Source organism: Lepisma saccharinum, chromosome 4 (assembly GCF_977018435.1).
Source record: "Lepisma saccharinum chromosome 4, izLepSacc3.1, whole genome shotgun sequence".
NCBI lineage: Eukaryota > Metazoa > Arthropoda > Insecta > Zygentoma > Lepismatidae > Lepisma > Lepisma saccharinum.
In genome coordinates, this window is record NC_139232.1 from 102,032,206 (window position 1) to 102,039,291 (window position 7,086).

Sequence of the window (7,086 nt, forward strand, 5' to 3'; positions counted from 1 at the left end):
GCGCCGACTTGTCAAAATTATTGGGGGGGGGGGCTCTGATCACTGAAATAAATTAATGAATGACTCACTCTCTCCCTTTTTAAGTTTTGGCCTCAGTGTTCGGAAACTCATAAAAGCCCATGAATTCCTCAAAAATATCAAATTTTTTATTTACAGTTCAAATGCAGAATATTAATTGTCCACGGATGGATATGTCACGACTTTTAATATCTGCTACCACGGAGCGCAAAACAGATCTCCTTAATATATCAATGATTTCGTTCTGAATGTCATGTGAGAGCCATTTGTAGCCCGAAAGTCCCATCCACTACCCTAGTTCATGCACATCGTCTTTTGAAACTCTTTTTAGTAAATATTTTAACAATACTCATAATTACATTATACTTAGTATATAGTAATAAGTCATGTGTTTTGCTGTCTCTGGTCATAGCCTCCCCAAAGTTGATGGTTTAGCGGTCTCAGCCCCCAAAGTTGATGGTCTAGAACATTTCAAATGTGTATTTAAAGTTAAGTTCATGTGGCACAATTCAGAGTAAACTTTACAAGAGAAGCAAAATAATACATTAGATCCTCTCAAGCAAAATTATTTGGTGGGCTCTGCCCCCACATCGTTAACATTGGGGGGGCTCGAGCCCCCCCAAGCCCCATGGAGTCGGCGCCTATGATGGGAAGGTATATGTGTGGCACATAATTTTAGATTAGAATTGCACCAGAAACAAGAATATGAAGTCAGTTTTCAGATATCTTTAATCTGTGAAAAGTTATTGATGCAATGTTGAATAAATGATGACGTATGGTAAAGTATGGAAATTGTGATAACTGATATCATATCTCTTTTGTTGCAGGTGTAAGTGACAAAGAACATGATGTTATCCAATGAGGAACGAATTGAGATCATCCTCATTTCCGCTGAAAGGAGTTCACGGGACATTGCCAATGACTTCAATCAAAGACATCCGCTTAGGCCGCCAGTGTCGCATGTTAGTGTGGCCAACGTGATGAAGCGGTTTAAAGAAATGGGTGCAGTGCACGATAGACGTCGATCGGGAAGACCAAAAACAGCCACGGATGAAGAAACAACAACGGCAGTTCTGGCATCATTCGTGAAGTCACCCAAAAAAAAGTATTCGACAACTGTCCGCCCAATGTGGTGTTAGCAAGAGTTCGATTAGCAGGATTATGCAAGAACACAAGTGGCATCCATACAAGATGCAAATGCAACATCATCTCAGTGAAGATGATCCTGATAGGAGGGTGGAGTTTTGTGAGTGGTGTGTCCTGCAACTTGAACGTGACCCTGACTTCTGGCGAAATATTCTGCATAGCGATGAGGCATTTTTTTATACCAATGGGAGACTCGCTTACGGATGTGTTTACAGGAGCATGGCGAGCACATTTTGTAGCGCAATAACTTTTCACAGATTAAAGATATCTGAAAACTGAATTTATATTCTTGTTTCTGGTGCAATTCTAGCTTAAAATTATGTGCCACACATATACCTTCCCATTTAAAAAAATTTGACCTCCATCCAATATGGCGGATACCAAGATGGCCACCGCCATGGTCACCCACAGCAATCATGTTCCCCCTACCCATACAGTATTACTATACGTATACTCAAATCATGTCAATCTCTGCACTACACGTCTCTAGGACGGCTGTTAAGGGACTTTTGGGACACCCTGTAGTTAACGCACTTGTAGAAAATTGAAAAACATACTCTTTTATACATAAATTGACATATTGTTCTTATTATTCACACGAAAACAGCAAACAATTAGTTTAAATGAAGAGCTGACCCTCAATGCTTGAAAAAACAAAACAAGCAAACACTGTTGACTACGTTGATCAAAAGATTGCTCCTTTCTGCAATTGCATTACACAGATATAATGATAACCATGGATATTCCACGCTGAAAAAAAAATCAACTGATATGATCATGTATTCAAACTGAAAGCTGCTTTAAGGTTATTTCTTAAGAAAAAAAAATATTAACTTATTCATTAAGATATACCTGACTTCAGTAGCATTCATTAGATTAACAGTCGAAATTCAGTTCATGTACTGTTTTTTCCAATTCACTTCAAAATCACTGAAAATATGGTGTCAAGAATTAATTTGTCTATTCTTGGAGTCAATAAATGATTTTATAATATATGGTAGCAAGTATTATGCATTATTATTTACATGTTTTTTTCAGTACAGTAGTCCTACTGTAGAGTACAGTAGCTGTACAGTAGATCTACAATACGATTTCAGTCCTTTGCACATTACACAGTAGAAGACATTTGAAAACAGTAGAATTTGTCTACTGAAAACAGTAGAATTTGTCTACTGAAAACAGTAGAAATTTCCATGCCTGCCCTTCGAAGGTTTTGGCTTGTACCTTTTGACTGGGGCATTTCCGGACCAGGGTTCCCTATCTCGTGTTGTTGCATTTGTCCCTTCCATCATCCCTGCAAGTCTGTAACATGGTCACCGAGATATCCTGTATAATATCCACAATTCATGTCCTATAAAATTTTTCATGTAAGTATAATTTATGGCTGTTTATGTGGCAACTTTACATAATGCACCCCCTAAAAATCTACGTACGTATCATCAGATTGAACATTTTGATTAAACCAAAATTTAAAACTCATCATGTCCCAGACATTTCTCTTTGTTGAACAATTTTATGTACAGAATATCTCTTATGTGGTGCTTTTACCTAGTCATATCATAAATACCGTCAAAACTTTGGAGGCTGGCTGGACACCTTCAGGGCGAGGGCAGCACCTACCCATGGAGAGCTATTAGACCTGAGTCATTGTGTGGTGAGCTGCAGACAAGAGAAGGTGATTGTGATACAGGTCAGGATGGAATGGGGTGAGTATGAAAAACGTGTGGTTGTCATTGCATTACATAAGGTAGGGAAAGCAGCAGGTGAGATTTTCAAACTTCTCCAGAAACTTCAAATCTTAATGAGGATCGTTTATCACACTCTCCAGCACATACACTGAAACTGGAACTGTGAATGACCGACCCAGAGCAGAGCAGCCTCGAACAGTATGGATGCCAGAGGTTGTGAAAGCAGTGGTGGCATGTATGAGACGAAGTCCTGTGAGGAGACAGTCAGTACTGGCTCAGAACCACAAGATGTCAAAAATGTCCATGTCTTGTGTGTTACGTTGTGACATGGGACTGCAAGGCTTACAAACAACGTACAGGTAATTTCCTCAGTGTTGTGTTAAAGTGTCAGAGGTTGATCAAAGCAAAACACCCACTCACGAGGTATGCAGCAAATGGGCACAGAAGAATCCACTTTACCGATAACAAACTTTTCAATGTCGAGGAGGCATTCAATGCCCAAAACAACAGGGTATATGCGAGGAGTTCACGAGAAGCTGCCGACAGGCTCTGAGTGTCCTAGGGGGCGATCATCCAGTGTCAGTTATGGTGTGGTGGGAGGTGAGCTAGTAGGGCACAACTGAGCTGCATTTCTGCGAGCAAGACAACAAAACATTGGCCAAGTTGTACCAAGAGACTGTCCTTGAGGGTGTGATCAAGGGTCTCATGAACACCCTCTTCTGCAGTCAGGCCTGGAGTTTCCAGCAGGATTCGGCACCAGCCCATAAACTTAAGATGACCCACTAGTGGCTCCAGATGAATGTGCCCGACTTCATTTCCACCTGGTAGCCCCAATCTTAACCCTCTGGGCTACAAATTGTGGGTAGTGCTTCAGGAATGGCTTACAACAAAAGACACCCCAATATTATTATTATTTATTATCTCAATAGGGTTACAATTATGTCATACAAAAAAAAAGTGGCGGACGGTACTGTTGTGTGTTCTTAGTGAGCGTGTAAAAAAATCCAAATCTTCATCGAAATACACACTAAAAGTCCGTCTGGCATACTACATACTCGTTGCGAACATATAAAGATACTACAGAGCTGAAATAACGTAAAATAGCGTGAGACTGAGTGAAACGTGATGGAAGAAAAATGCCGGGCTGCTGTGATTGCAACAGAATGATATGAGAAATGGAAAGACTGAAACTGGAGCTATCTTCTAAAGACGAAATCAAAAAAACTGCTTGAAACAGACAAACTTGAACTGCTAAAAACGAAAAAAGGGGAAAATGTGTGGACAGAAGTAGTCAAGGGTAATGTAAGCAAAAAAACACTAATGAATTTGTGTACCAGCACAAACGGACAAAACTACCAATTTATACATCGTAATCTATATATATATATATATATATATATATATACACACATATATATATATATATACACACATATATATATATATACATATATATATATATATATATATATATATATATATATACATATATATACATATATATATATATATATACACATATATATATATATATATATATATACATATATATACACATATATATATATATATATATATACATATATATACATATATATATATATATATATATATATATATATATATATATATATATATATATATATATATATATATATATATATATATACAATGCAGAAGCTAACCCAACAACAACAAAATCTGTCAACTTAACCGGGCCAAGCAAAAAAGAAAATGGTAACGAAACTGGTAAACTCATAAAGCAAAACAAATTTAACCCAAATAAACAGTTCAAAGGCAAGGTCTTAATTTTAGGGGATAGCCATAGTCGTGATATTGCATCAAAATTGTCAGGAAAATGCAATAATTACGAAATAACTTGATACACTAAACCAAAGACTCCACTGAATGAAGTAGTGAAATCAGCGGCTTCCATGTGCAAGAACTACGGAAGCAAAGACTGTGTAATCATAATGGGTGGATCAAATGATGTCGCCAAAAATGAGGCAAAAAATGTGATACCAGTGCTAAAAAAAGTGCCTCGAAAGTTTACAAAACACAAATGTCATTGTTACAGAAGTCCCACATAGGTATGATCACATTCCAACCTCTTGTGTAAATATGGAAATTGAAAGGGTAAACTCAAAAATCTCGAAAGTGTGCAAATTCTTCCCCACAGTAAAAATGTTGAGTGTCAACGACATTGGTAGAGAAGGGCATACTACCCAAGTCATCATCTGAACAGAAGAGACAAAGACGTTCTGTGTAATAAACTCTGCTTACTGCTGAACAACACATCCAGACAAAACAACAATGTTACCATAGTCCTCCCTGCACTTCACTCTACTGGAAAGGAGAAGGAAACAATCCTAGTGCAAGTGCTGAATAGTGAAAATCATCTTGAGAAGATAACTGAAAAAGATGCAGTTGAAAGGGAAAAGGTGAGTAAAGAATCTTTGTGTAATGTGCTCCACCCTGAAGATGAAGTGAGTGACAACCTACCGGAAAAAAATGAAAAATCTGAAATTGCGGATACAGCTCTAAGACTGTCAAGAAGGGAAAAACGTGTACCACAAAAATTTAATGAAGATTTTTTATTGTAGAACCAAGTGACAAGAGTGATGATAAAAAAAACAAAAGAAGGGAAAGATACTCATGATAAAAAAGAAAACACATTAAATATATTTCATCAAAACGTACAAGGCCTTACCACAGCAAAAAAGCTTAATTTAGAAATATTTATGCAAAATGAATTATGTAACATTGATGTAATTTGTCTGACAGAACACTGGCTGCGAAAAGATGATCTTAACTACATAAACTTTCCAAATTTTAACCTAGCAACCAGTTTCTGCAGAGAAAATAAAATCAGGGGTGGGTCATGCATATTCGTAAAAAATAACATTAAGGCAAAAGGGAGCAAACAATTCAACTACCTGAATGAGGAAAAAGAATTTGAAAGTTCCATAGTTGAATTTCCACCACTTAGGCTAGTATTAATTTGTGTATACAGAACACCCGACAGTAATATCAACAACTTTGCTAGGAAACTAGATGTAATATTAGATGCTTATTCCAAAAGAAAAATCAAATCCATACTAATAGGAGATTTTAACATTGATTTCCTGAGTCAAAAAATAGAACATGAGGTAGGGATATTCATGAAAGCTCACAATCTAACAGAGTACCCACACGAATCACATGAACTTCAAAAACAGCAACTGATCAGGTTTTCTTAAACACCAACTTATTTGTATACAATGTCAATACAATTAGAACTGGCTTTTCAGACCATGAGGTACAATGCATAAAAATTACTGCAGCACAAAGCACAAACCAAACACATACATCATATAGACACATAAATACCACAAAAAGAGAATTTAATGAAGCTAATTTTAGTTATTTTAACTACTTAATAAGTAGAGAATCGTGGGATGACCTATACTACCAAACTGATGTGAATGAAGCATACGAGACATTGCTGTCTGCCATTTCATACTCATTTAACTTAGCATTTCCCAAAATAACAAAAAAAAAAATATACATTGAAACAAAATCAAATTGGATAACGCCCGACATCAAAGAAAACTGGAAAGATTTCATCATAATGAATAAATGCAGACACCAATTCAAAAGTGAAACATTCAATTCATATCTAAAGGAAGAAAGAAAGGAGATTGAAAACTCAGTCAAGAAAGCAAAAAAAAATACTATAATAGCAATATGATCCTAGACTCAAATAACAAACAAAAAACCTTGTGGCATATTGCAAAAACCAAATTAGGTATAGTAGGGAAAGAAAAAGACAACATATCACTAAAACACGAAGGCAAAAGCGTGGTCAATCCCCAAGGTGTAGCATCAACTTTCAATAAATACTTTACTGAGATAGTAGAAAAAATAACAAAAAAACATCCAAAAACAAAATTATAAAACTAGTGATATAACTAAAGTAGATTCTAGTATATACTTACTCCCAGCAGACGAGAAGGAAATATTTAGCTTAATAGGATGCTTGAAAAACAATTATTCTGCCAGCATAGATGAGATACCTGACATTGTAATAAAAAATGTGCTGCACACCTATGTGGCCCAATATGTCATGTAGTTAATCTAAGTCTCCTTACCAGTAAATATCCAGAACAGCTAAAGACTGCCATAATAAAACCTCTGCACAAGAAAGGGTCAAAAAATGAAATGAGTAATTACAGACCAATCTCTCTTCTCCCAC